We start from the raw sequence: 13341 nt of genomic DNA, 5'->3' as shown, positions 1-13341 counted from the left end.
CATTTTAACTACTATTACTAGCTTACAGCTGATCACCATATTTATGTACAAGAACGCACCAAAAAAAAAAAAATGCTTGCAAAGACCAAGTAAAACTAATTCAATTAAAATGCTCTATGTATAATGTCCAAATTTGATTTTCAGTGTTTGCATAATTAAAACACAATTGATTAATTAAAACAAAATGGTTTAAACATTTAAGGAAAAAATGTAAAATGTTTCTCTCTGTGTTTTATAGAGACATTGCTAATGGATATGTTCTCTTAATATTACAAGCTGTTCCAAAAACATTTTGAGGACTTTCAATGGATGTTCATATTATCACAAGTTCAGAATAGGAGATTACACAGTAATAGTTTGGTGGCTGATAAACTGCTAATTAGCGTCTCTTAGTTGGAATACCATAGCAATGAAAATACAAATGAAATTGGCTTCATCACAAAATGTTTGCAGGATGATGTTCGCTCTAGATCGCCAGCCAATTCCATGACTTGAACGATGGGCCTATTAACACTGGGAACCAGAAACCTTTATCAACTAGCCTAGTCTGACAAATTAAGGCAGTGCCGTCATTCCATTAAGATAAGAACTTATCTTTTACTTCTAGACAGACTTTTATGTGTAGTATTTTTTTACTGCTTAGATAGTAATTAGAATGGATATGTAACCCAAGAGTGGCAGGTCGACTAATTATTATTTTAACCCTTACAATGGTCTGGCACTTTTTGAGGAGGAGAAGGAAATAATCTTTTTTGATTACAACAAACAATGACTTGTACATTTGCAGAGTTTAGCAAGTAGAATTGTGCAAAAAACACAGACATCAACCACACACACATTTTCAATTATGAATTTTAAAACTGACCAGACGACATGCAAATTAACAAAAGACCTTATTGAAAGCTTGTGTAGTTTTTTTGGTTTTTTTTTGCATGGGGATTCTAGATGGATTTTGTTCAGCACTTCAGAGGAAAGAAAACAAAAGTCCCAGTAATTATTTCTTTCAATCTATACTGCAAGCATTCATTGAATTATGAAAAGAGCTTGAACGTTGTTCAGTTTGAAATTGTTCATAACAGAAGAACAGGTACATCTGCCAAAGGCTTTCTGTAATTGTTCCTCACAATTGCAGGTTCTCATAGCTGAGATAGCTTCTGGTATCATCACTCCAACTCACCTCTCTATATTTAAGTATTCCATTGCTGGGAAATTGGTGGCTATGCAGAAAAGAACTGTGTTTTAAATGCAGTTTTAATGTATATATACTGTATTATCTGGTTCCATGAATAATTCTGAATACTAATTGAAATATGCCTATTTCCCCTGTCAGCCCACAATATTCACCCTGAAATAATATCAATATGAATTATGAATGTGTTTTAAAGACAAACAAAAAATATGATGATGACACGTTATTAATCTTATATCTGGATCTTCTGATTCAATGGTCAATACTAGACAGAGTTAAAACCTCATATTGCTAACACTGCTTAGCAAGTAACTGTAAACAGGCCACTCACAGATAATCTGCAGTTAAACTATACTCTGCATTCATTATCACAATTCAATGTACTTTCATTCCATTCCATTTTAAACTCTTTTGTAGATTTAATTATACAAATAAAATAAAGAAAATCACTTATTGTTCAATTTGCTAAATCTATAATTTGCTCTATTCAGTAATTGAAATTATATTACTGCTATATTACTGCTAGACTACCAAAGATTTCCTATAACAGAAACCGCAGCACAAATGCTGGGGGGGTATAGCGTTGGAACCGGCCTTGGTGTTGTAATAAACTCATTGCTGTCAGCAACCAGGCAGTGTGGGGAAGCATTCAGAAAGGGAAACAGAATGCATAGGTGCAGTATAGAGCCAAAAGGTTAGAATACAAACCCAAGGAGGTTGTACAGTGCACTCGAGAAACAGCACTGTGTCCAATATACTGGGCACCACAATATCAACATTTACCTCACAGCAGGCCGTTTCAGAATTAGAATCCTTTTGTATTATGTGTAAATCTTTTTGCGCAATATAGATACACAAGTGTATCAGAAAAGAATTAGGGTTAGGGATAGAGTAGTGTGGTTAGGGTTAGCGTGGTTAGGGTAAGGGTTAAGGTGGATATAGTGTGCAAAACATTTTTACACATTAAGTACATTGTAATGATGTGTAAGTACACATGTATTTACTAAGTAGCTACTATGTAAATACACATAGATTAGAGACACTTAATGTAAAGTGTTACTCAAGCTTGTTTAGTGGAATGTGGCACAGTTTGTGGGTCTTGTTGTTGAACTGTAGTTGGTCAGAGCTCATTTTAGAAAACACAGCTGCAGCCATATCCACAACATTGCTGGTGATGTATACAGAACTGTAAATGTTTTAAATAGACATAAGGAACATTGGTTGGCGCACAGGTCTGCAATCAGAGAGTTTGTTTTGTTTGTTTGGATTTCCATATGCAATAGCCCATAGCCATACACCATAAACTGTCCACAGCTTCTGAAAGTGCATTTTCCCATTTTAAATAATTATGATGCAATCCAATCTCCCTTTGCTATAACTGTTCAAGTCAAAACAAAGATCTAAATTCCCATCCTTTTTGTGTGCATCTAAACTGTGTTACATGGATAGAAGCAATGTTCTATAAAGTACAGTATTACTATAATTTACATTAGACATTTCATTTAACTGTCACTACACTGTGAACACGATGACTGCCAACACACTTTTATTTTATTATTCATGCCTAGCCTCCTCTATACGTTTCGGAATGCATTTGACTATAATCTTTCACTTACTGTGTGCTTTTTACACGATTATGAGGACCCTCTGTATGTGCCTACATTGGTTATCATAAAAGGTAATGGCTACAGATACGGGAATACATGATTCTAGTTTTAGATGTAACCCAGTTAAAATGTATTTTTGTGTTACATACACTGAACCAGATGCTTAAAACCTTACGGAAGTCTGAACCCACAGGAACACCATTAACTGATTCAGCTTGCCAATCTTTGAAAACCCCAAAAAAGGCATCTGGTGAGCAAAGCATTTCATTATTAGTGTTTTTTGGTAAAGAATGATATAAAATGAGTAACAACACTTCTCCTCACCCATTCTTCTTCTTCTATACAATAAAGGACACAATTATATGACAAAAGAAAAGGAAATAAAAAATGTATAAATCATACGGTAGATACACATTTGGCAGGAAAATAGAATTTGATAATGAAGGAGCCATGCTATTCTAGGAACCCTGCCATATTCATAGCATATTTGGTGTGCACTACAATGTGTTGATTACAAAATGTGGGAAAATATGGGAACACTTACTGTATATGTATATGCTACTTATCAACTCGCAGTTTTAATTTGAGCCCTACTGTACATACACCATCAAAGAATGCTTTTAATCTCAGAATTCAGTAGTTTTAAAATCCGGATTTAGGTATAACCACCAGAGTCAGTCTTATCTTTGTAACAGGGTTACCTTTGTTTAAAGATACTTTTAAAAACGTTACTGTAGTATGTGCTGGAGAAATTGGATTGTAGATTATTTTGCATTTTATTATTACTTTATAAGTAGGTCACTACTAACTATAGTTCTAGTAACCATGGTAATATGTCTGTATGCTTTACAGTTAATAAACAAAACATGTGCCCCATTAAAGTTTAGTGAGTAGATATACTGCTGTGTAATAACATCGGACTGCTGCCCTGTTTAATTAACTTTTTAATTGTACACAGAAATTAAGATTGATTGCCTAGTTATGTGAACTGAATGTATGGATAACCATAAGAAATCACAGCCTGCCAATAGATAACCTGCAGTTTTGTTGGACCTTTTGCAAATGTTGCAAAATAAATGCGTTGAATATGAAACTACAGGATAAAAAACAAAACAAACAGACTGGCAAGCCCGTGGCATAAATATATCTACATGTTCATTTGGTATATTAAAAGAGGCACACAGTTAAAGAGTGTTCATTACAATTGTAAATTCCTGCCCCAGGGCTCGTAGACCAGTGCTAGATTACATGAGGTCTATGTTCATGGACAGCATTTTTGCGTTTCATTGAAAGTCCAGTGCAGCTAATTAATTTCATTAGGAAGCGAAGTCATCTTCTAGCAGGAATTAATATTTGGAGCTTCATGTTGCTAATTCATTTCCAGATTTAATTAGCTCAGAGAAGAAATGTTGCTCGGGCAAGAGGACTTTTTAATTATCAGCTTGGATAAATTTGAAAATGTTGATGCCTAGGGGTTGAGTTAATTAAAACCTGCATTATTTTAACTTTAATTAGCTCCCATCTTTGTTTTGCTTCGCCATATGGCCATGTCCTGTAGTCAAATTTAGTTAATTAAGCTAATTAAGCTAATCATTTTAATTACTCAAGACAATGTGATTGGATAGAGGATGACTACAAGTACTTCTTTTTCATTAACTTGAAGGGACAGCGTTATTTCTGATTGTGGCTGGCTTGCAGAACAGCGCAGTTCAGGGATGTGACAGCCTTAGAGATATTAAGACTGAAGCCTAATTGCATTCCTTGATAAAAAGAAAATGTCACTAACACAACTCTTTTAAAGAGGAGAATAATTTATATTAGCATGCTGGAAGTTCTGTTGCTGTTAGGGCATTCGGGCGTTCTTTTACTTAATAAAAATCACAGTGAAAACTTTCTCTAGTAACACCCTACTTTATTCATTCAATGTATGAATATTATTAACCCCTTTACCATACTTAAAAAAAAAAAAAAACTTTTAGTTATTGTTTGATTTATCTTATGCTTTAAAAAAAAAAATTGAATATGTAGAATTAGAACTTGACCTGGAAAACTACCTTCTGTTACCCATAGTGATGACATATTAAGTCGTAAAATACTCCCCCCCCCCCCCCCCCCAAGATTGAGCTCAGTGCACCAGCAATGACAGCAGTGTCCAATAGAAAAGGATTGTCAATGCCAGTTTGATTCAAGTGACCAAGTCCATACCTATTATGTACAGTATGTATTTATGGAGGTTTAATATGTATATATATATATATATTTGGTACACTCTTAAAATACTGATTATAGCAACACAAATCCAAGCTTGTCCATTCTCCCTCCTGATATTTCCCCGGAAACTGGGAAATTCATTTTTTGCACTAATTATAGAATAATAATAAAAATATAAAAAACTGAAATAAAGAGCCTAGAATACACTATGGGATCTTAGGTAAAGAATGGAATTCTTATGCCCACATATGCAGTAGACATATTTATAAGATCTCAGCCACCTAGCTCCTCAAAAGAGTCAATTTCTCGTTCCATCAATGGACAGAGACTCAAATCACTTTTAGACTCAATCTTACATTAGGAACCTTCAAGTTTAATTTGTCCCTTGTGGCACCTAGAAACCTATATGTGACAAAACAGGCGTGCTGGAAAAAAATAACCATTTCCCACTGGGTTGAAAAATGCCTCAGTGTGGAGAGCTGGCAGTACATGTATTGGTCACTTAAACCCCGGACATTGCTTTAAATGGACCTCATTACTGAAAACCAAGCCCTAATAGGTTCTAATGGATTGAGCAGTAGTTCTAAATGCAAGGCTAAATGAGAAAACATAATATCGCATGATTTTTGTTAATAGATTGTGGTATTCGGACCACCCCTACTTTGGTAATGTATTTTCATGTATTATCTTATTGCTTCATTTTTAATTAATCAAGTGGTCCGTTTGCTTAGTAAGTAAATAATGCTTGCCATGTCATTGGCCAGAACTTTCTATCCCGATTGGTAAGGCTGTCTTGACATTTGGTCATGTATTTTTTCCCACTCTTAAAGCTGCAATCTCCCTTATCTTCTTCTGTTTTATACTACTGTTTACTACAGTATTCCACAGTACCCTTCTGTATACTCAGTCTGATCAGAAACAGTACATGTGCTGTGGCACCATTTTCTACCAATCACTCACCATTTTAGCTGCCTTAGTCCAACCATTGCCCCTTACAGTCTATACTTGTATATCTGACTCACAGTGGTCCGTCAAACACAGTCATAATGGCAAGGAACTGACACCAGTTCAGATGCCTGTCGATTTCATTTAACCAGCATTTAAACTTCCAACAGTGGGTGACTGATATCTGAATGTAAACTGTTCCATTGCATTGTAGTGCCACTGCATTTCCACTGAAGATCATTTTGTAAGGGCAGCCCTTACAGGTCATCTGAAATGCTATTAATATTTATCAAAGCCTGTGTATGACAGCAGCATTAGTCATCTTTGTACTGTACTCCTGCTCAGTTAACCGGACAATAATGATACACCTTGCTCGTGCAACCGCCATCAGCACACTCCACAGCACGTGCATGCAGGGAGGTAGCTTGTAAATTAAGGCTAATTAATTCTCATGCCTTTCATCTCTGAAATGTGAAATTTTGTTTACCGGTCTCAGCCTATAACCCTCAATTGACATTAGTCCACATCACAAAAATACCACATGATTTGGCAGTATTATTCAGCACAGTTGTTAGTCTCTGCTTGAGAGAGGCCTGAGACTGAATTACATACATGGGTGTTCATGTATGAGGCACTGTATGTGCATTCTCAGAGACGCTCATGGTGTCTGCATGTGGCCTTGACGTGCAACAAAATTCACAAGCACATAATTTTTTTCAAATACAACCACTGCTTCCTTCGTCACCTCACGTGAACCAATTCCTGTTTCGGCCATTATGAATCCAAACCAAGCAGACACAGACATGGGGCTGTAACCCATCTAACAACAGTTCAGTGGAAGCCAGCTTAATAGATTAGCTGACAGCAGGGTAGTCAAGCCCATAGGCCTGCAATGGGAAACTCTGCTCTCAGGCAGAGATCCACCACTATGGCTGCAAGCTCACTATGAAATCAGACACAATGGTTATCAAGATGCTCTCATGCTTCCTTTTTAAGAATTCATAATTATAGCTGCTTATTAGCTTGCAGTGAAGATAGTACCTGCAAGATTACATCAGGAGGGGTTTTGGTGTAGGTTTGTGGAGTCCTGTGACACACACAGGTTTTAAATTACCCGACCCTACCCGGGTCTCTTTTTACTACCCGGGTATCGATTTATTAATTTGAGAATTTAAAGAAAATGTAGAAAATATGACAATACAGTTGTAAGCGCAGGTCTCTGGCCGGCATAAGGAAGACAACGTTAAAACAAGCTTTGCATTAAGCTCTTTCTTAACTGACAGGATATCACTGTTAAACAGAAAACAATGACACAGCAAGCGGCAAGTACACCCAGTAATAACTGTGGTGACTATTCTTCTCAGGAACTAAATCGGAAAGAAAACAACATAACAACATCCTGTTGGGTTTATGTCAGTGATAACTCTGTGATCCATTAATAATAACTGTGTGGCTTCCAATACGGAATGCTTTATCCACAGTTATTGTGCAGATATACCTTCTTACCAAAAAGATAAAATAAGTAGCCTTTATTTAAAAATAAATAAGCAAATAAATAAAATAAAAATAAAAATAATATGGAGCACATTAAGTAAGAGTGATTCCTCCTTTGAAATATTCAATTTTCTTCTGCTTGGTAAAGAAATCCACACAATGGCTTTACTTGGATGCCATTGTTATGTATTCACAAGACAGAATTTTGATGTTTCCAGTACTGAAAAAGGTTACACAAGTCTACAGATCTGAAGGAACTAAATGTATGTGTACTATATAGTATTTGAATATGTATCATGCACTTAAAACATTAATATATGTGATTTTTTTTTTAATCATTACCCGAAAAAAATCTGGCTACCCAGGTATTTTTTATGGTGGGTAACCGGTTCCGGATTTTCTACCCGTGTCGACCTCTAATATATAAATCAGAAGTCCTGAATCTGTCTATCACAACAGGTGGCCCGGGTGGTATGAATGGAGCTGTTCTGATAAGTATGTAGGTCTTGAAGTGCTTTAAAGGTCAACAACAGAATTTTGAAAGTGATACGGAAACTAATAGGAAGCCAATGCAGTCATACACCATAAACACAAGCTTTTCCTTTTTTAACTATAGCATAGGGAAGCCCTCCGTACCTACTAATGGTTCTGTGGAAACGACTAGGACACATTAAACTTTCAGCATTTTCACTGTAATTTGGAAGAAAAAGAAGCTGTGAGCTACGCATATAAAAGGTCTCTTCTGATTCTGAACTGCCTGGACTGGTAATTAATTATGTGCAATGGTCAAGTAAAACAGTCACTCTGGATTAACATGGCAATTTTATTGACGAGGCCCCTTTTGCCAGGGGCATGCAATTTTACCTGCCTAATTGGGGGTTTAAGGCATGTTACTGTTAAAGAAACACAGTTCTAGGTTGGATTGGGCTGCCATGATTAAAACCAAATGTAACCATTATTGATTAAAAAGTAATTTAGTCTTACATGCAACCTTAACTGAAGTGAATTGTTTAATCAGACTGCAAGGCTGACACTGCAAGAGCAAGTGCTGTTCCCCCCTCAATCTCAACGCCAAGGCCTCATTTTAAGAAAAAAAAAAAAGTTGTGAAGGTTACTAGTGTGAGTTGTTTTAACAAACACTATCAAACTACATCCTGAAGGATACACAGTTGATGGGTCCGTTCTTTTAAAGGACCGGCATGCCAACCTATGTCTTTCACAACATCTGTGCATTTTAATACAGTATGCAAAATAAATTCTATGTAATAAATATAACAAGTTATTGGGAGTTAGAAAATTATCTTTACATGGCATCTGTATTTACTGTGTATTTACATAGCAGTTACTTAGTAAATAAATGTGTACTTACACAATTACAATGTTATTATGCATTTTTTTTTTACACATATTTAATACATATATTGTATGAAATGTATTCTTGGTTGAGGGCCCATCATCTCATTGCACATAACATACAGGCCCAGTCATTACATTATAACCACTTTATGTTATACTTCCCAAGAAGACCTAATCAAGTTCACCATGGTATTTTTGTAGTTTTACCACTCTTTTCCCATAGTTATACTATGCATTCCCCGTAGCTTACTCTGGTTTGCCATGTTTATTAATATCCTTTACCACACCTCACATCTCAATGCTTACCTATGTTTTTGCCATGCTTTTCTATGCTTTATTATACGTTGCTATGCTTTTATTATGGTAAACTTTTCTGAGGGGCTTCATCATCCAGCATCCTTTAATTTTGTTAAAGGTTTTAATATGGCAGACTGACTCTGTTGGTGCAATATAAATATGCTATAGATACTACATTAGGATTACTAGAGGGTTTCATGTAACACATCCTTTTAACCCTAAAGAGCCCTTTGAACAGTTGTACAGAGGTCAGATGTAAGCCAATTATTTCATAGCAGAAGGGGGATTTATTTCATGCACCTGTTCATTTTATTGTAGAAGAATTTACCCCAGCATTACTTAACCAGAATTGACCTGGCTTTCCATCTTTACTCCCATCATGCAGTTCATAATTAATAATAAGTTGCCCAGTTAAAAAAAAACCTCAGTTCCTTGTTCCTCAAACAAACACACGGGTTATATTTAACTGGCAGTCGACACTAAAGCCGAAGAATAAGAATGTTGTATAACAAGATCTCTATTGTAAACTATTTAGGATGTTTTTGTTATATGAAACCTATACTATAACTATGAATCCTATAGTAATCTTATTATAGTAGGCAATCAACTGTGATATGTGAATTGTATGTACTGTAAATAATTAATAAATAAATGTACTGTAAATAGCAATAATTAAAAAAAAAATCTAATCAGGTACTTCAGTTCGAGATAAGATAAAACGCCTGTGTAGATCTCAATGAGCCTGCATTTCTATAAACTGAAGGTAACTCAGGACACAAAGATGCTGTCACACGTTACTGTACGTCTTCCTATCCCCAAATCGACGCTTTACAAAAGACACTCCTGTGTTTCCAATGTTAGGGGTTTAGTCACTGTAACATCACTGGAGGTGCATCCGTGATACCTGTCCAGTCAGCAAATCCAAAGTTTCTGAAGTGTAGTCTGTTTTGCCAGCCGTGACGCGTGATTGAATAACTAAACGTTCCCTAATGACATTTACCACCATCAAAGCATGAGAAAACATCTGGACGCCGTCAAGAAATCTGTCCAGGGTCAAGTTTGGAATCTGAGTTGCGATTAACTCTCCTGGCAGGTTTCTGTGGAGAAGGTGAGTGTGTGTATGGGGGAGGGGGGAGGGGGGAGGGGGGAGGGGGAGCGAGGTTAGGGGTGAGACGGGGTGGGCAGGAGATCCTAAACAGCTTTCCTTCACATGTAATTGCAGAGATAGTACTACTCGAAGATAGACACTTATTGAGATAGGCCATCAGCTTCATGATTTACTGCTGTTTAATGCTGAGCTCTTCAAAGACTTAAAAATCATTAGTATATAAAACAATAAAATAGGTTCACTCAGACACCTGCTCTCTGCACATCAGCATTTGAGGAGAACTAGATTCAAAAAACAGATCTTGCAGGCTTATTAATAGGTAATGAGTTTTTTTGAACTTTTATAAGGGTTTTTTTTTTATATCAAGGCAGACTAAAAGGGTAAAAAAAAAAAAGCATTAGTAGGGCTTTTAATGCATTTACTGTTCAGTGCTTAGTTCTCATATTTCTATGCCTTTTTTTTTTTTTTTTTTTGGTATACATGCTTATACCATTAGTTTACTAATGCAATCTCCCTGTGATCACACTGCATAAAACAGCATTGAACACTTGTTCTATTTAAGAGGAACTTGCTCGGCAAAGTAGATTTTTCAATTAACACATGGATATAATTGGTATTCATTCAAAAGTAATTATCTTAATTTGAAAGGAACTCACTTGCATTCCACACAACAAATATATATATATATATATATATATATATATATATATATATATATATACAGTATATATTTTTTAACCTTTATTTAGCTAGGTAAGCACATTGAGATTAAAATCTCTTTTACAAGTGCGACTAAACCAAGAAAGGCAGCAGTAGCACAATAAAACACGGTACAAAAACACAGATACAAAAATAAAATGCTTAAGACACAAACAAATCATAATAATACAGTCAACAATCAGTGAAACAGTCAACAATCAAATAGTAACAAACAGTAACACGTCTACTCAACTACTTAAAACATGCACAACTCTCAAGTAGATAATCGTGCAGCTTACTCTTAAATTGTACTAAAGTTACTCAGGACTGCAACTTAAGTTTAGATTGTAAATCATTCCAAGACCAAGGAGCAAAATACGCACTTTAGGAACCGTAAAATTAAAAAATGTATTCAATCTAATACTGTAGTTACAAAAAGTGATATATGGAGGTAATTTACAAAGAATAGCCTTATATAACTGAATATACCAGTGCTTCAACCTTACAAAGCCAAGGAGGTCCAGCCAACCAAACTGTATAACACACAATGATGAGTACTGTAACTTGAATTTGTAATATATCTCAAGGCTGCATGATATATAGGATCCTGTTTGCTTAATGTTAAGGGCGACTGTGTCCCCATAATCAATTTGTGGTAAGAATATACAAGCAATTAGCCTCAAGCGGGGCCAAAGTAAGTGGCGCGAGCATGCGTCCTACACCTGATGCCTCGGGGTGGGAAGTTTCTGGGTTTAATAAGATAAATTAAATTGTATGTCTTTTTGGTTTTCTGTTCATTTTGCTGTTGTTTTACACTAACTGCCTATGCTGTTAATGCCTGTGTGGTTAATGCCTATGCTTACTCATGCTGACCTTCATTTCCAGCCGCCTAACCTACAGTATAAATTAAAGTGGTTATAATCTAATTGGCTGCGCCTATATCTCAAGTGCAATGAGATGACAGACCCTCAACTTAATCCCAAGAATGCATTTAATAAAATGTGCAAGTATAAAATCGGGTTAATATAGACCAACCAAAACTGCTGTCCAACTTCTGACCCAAAAATCAAATGAACATGTTCAAGTTTGGACTGCTCCTACCGAGAACTAAAACTTTTTCATTTTCCTGGTTTTAACTGAACATTAAGGATTTTTTTTAAATGTTAAATGTTTTTTTAAATGTTAAATTTTTTTTTTTTTTTTTTTTTAGCAAAAGAGCATAACAGGCACAATTTATGGAATTATTTCATATTATACCCTTTAAAACAAGACATTTTCTATGGTTTCTAGCAGTGAAGGCAGGTTGCTGGTACACCAGTCCAGTGCTAGGCTTGAATAGGCCTGCACTGCTCATCAGGTGCAATTAAGGTGCAATTAAGGCATGGACCAGCATAGCCCACAGCTGTGTTGTTCAAATATGAAGTGTGATTTCCTGTGAAAGTGGGACCTTTATAGCCATGTGCTGCTCACCCTGTTAGAGATGAGCCTCGGCTTGGGCTCACACATCCTCAGGCTTGGCCGATGTTGACACTTCCAAGTCAAGCTTACAAACCAAAAGGTTCTTGGCAAATGGCATCAGAGCAAGTTTGCAATCATTTCCAAGCCAAGCCTAAGCTGTTGATAAACTTGTCCAAAACAAACTTGAGTCCTGCCAGCAAGGCTTTTATGAAATGCTGGTTGGCCCCAGGCCCAACTCCTACATTGGTTGACCCGGACTGGCAGAGAACCCTACCGAATTGTTACTTCCATACTCACTCGTTGAACCTGACCACGGGGAAATCATTCATTCTGGTTAATTGGTTTTAACTTTTAACTCAGCTAAACATTTAACCACCAATAATAAACCAAAATAGCCCAACTTCCAGCAAATGCAAGTCGTGTGCTTTAAAGTGATGTCTCAGTTGTTATTTTCATTCTTTCTTTCTTTTTCAAATTCACATTATCACCGGTTTACATTTCAATTGCCTTTCTCATGATCAGCTCCACTCCACAACACAACAGGGAATCTTAGATGCCTGATGTAGTGTAGTGCCTGTCAGTCTTTTGATACTGTTGCACTAAGAGCAATGGAGAGCCAAAGTGGATGCATTCACTGTTGCTGGGCATTGTACTATAAGTCTAATGCATTGCTAGTGCTATTAAGTAGCTATAAATATATATAAAGAGTGCTAGAACCGAAGAAACTTTAATGAGTCCAGCAAATGGGGCACAAACTGTGAAAAGTTGTTCTTTAGAGGAATGTATACCCATTGTTCATAGTGTCCTATTTTGACCTAAGGAAATGGCTGGAGGCGCAGGGTGTCACATAACACACTAAAGGATGGTAACACTCAATACCTATACTGTGTTTTAAAATTAAGAAGCCATAACTTGAACCAGGTATGTAAAGATGCAAGAAAGATTTAAGAAATTCTAGCTGGGAGATTTTTGGCTTC

The sequence above is a fragment of the Acipenser ruthenus genome, chromosome 10 (genome assembly GCF_902713425.1).
Source record: "Acipenser ruthenus chromosome 10, fAciRut3.2 maternal haplotype, whole genome shotgun sequence".
Lineage (NCBI taxonomy): Eukaryota > Metazoa > Chordata > Actinopteri > Acipenseriformes > Acipenseridae > Acipenser > Acipenser ruthenus.
This window is presented reverse-complemented; position numbering follows the sequence as displayed.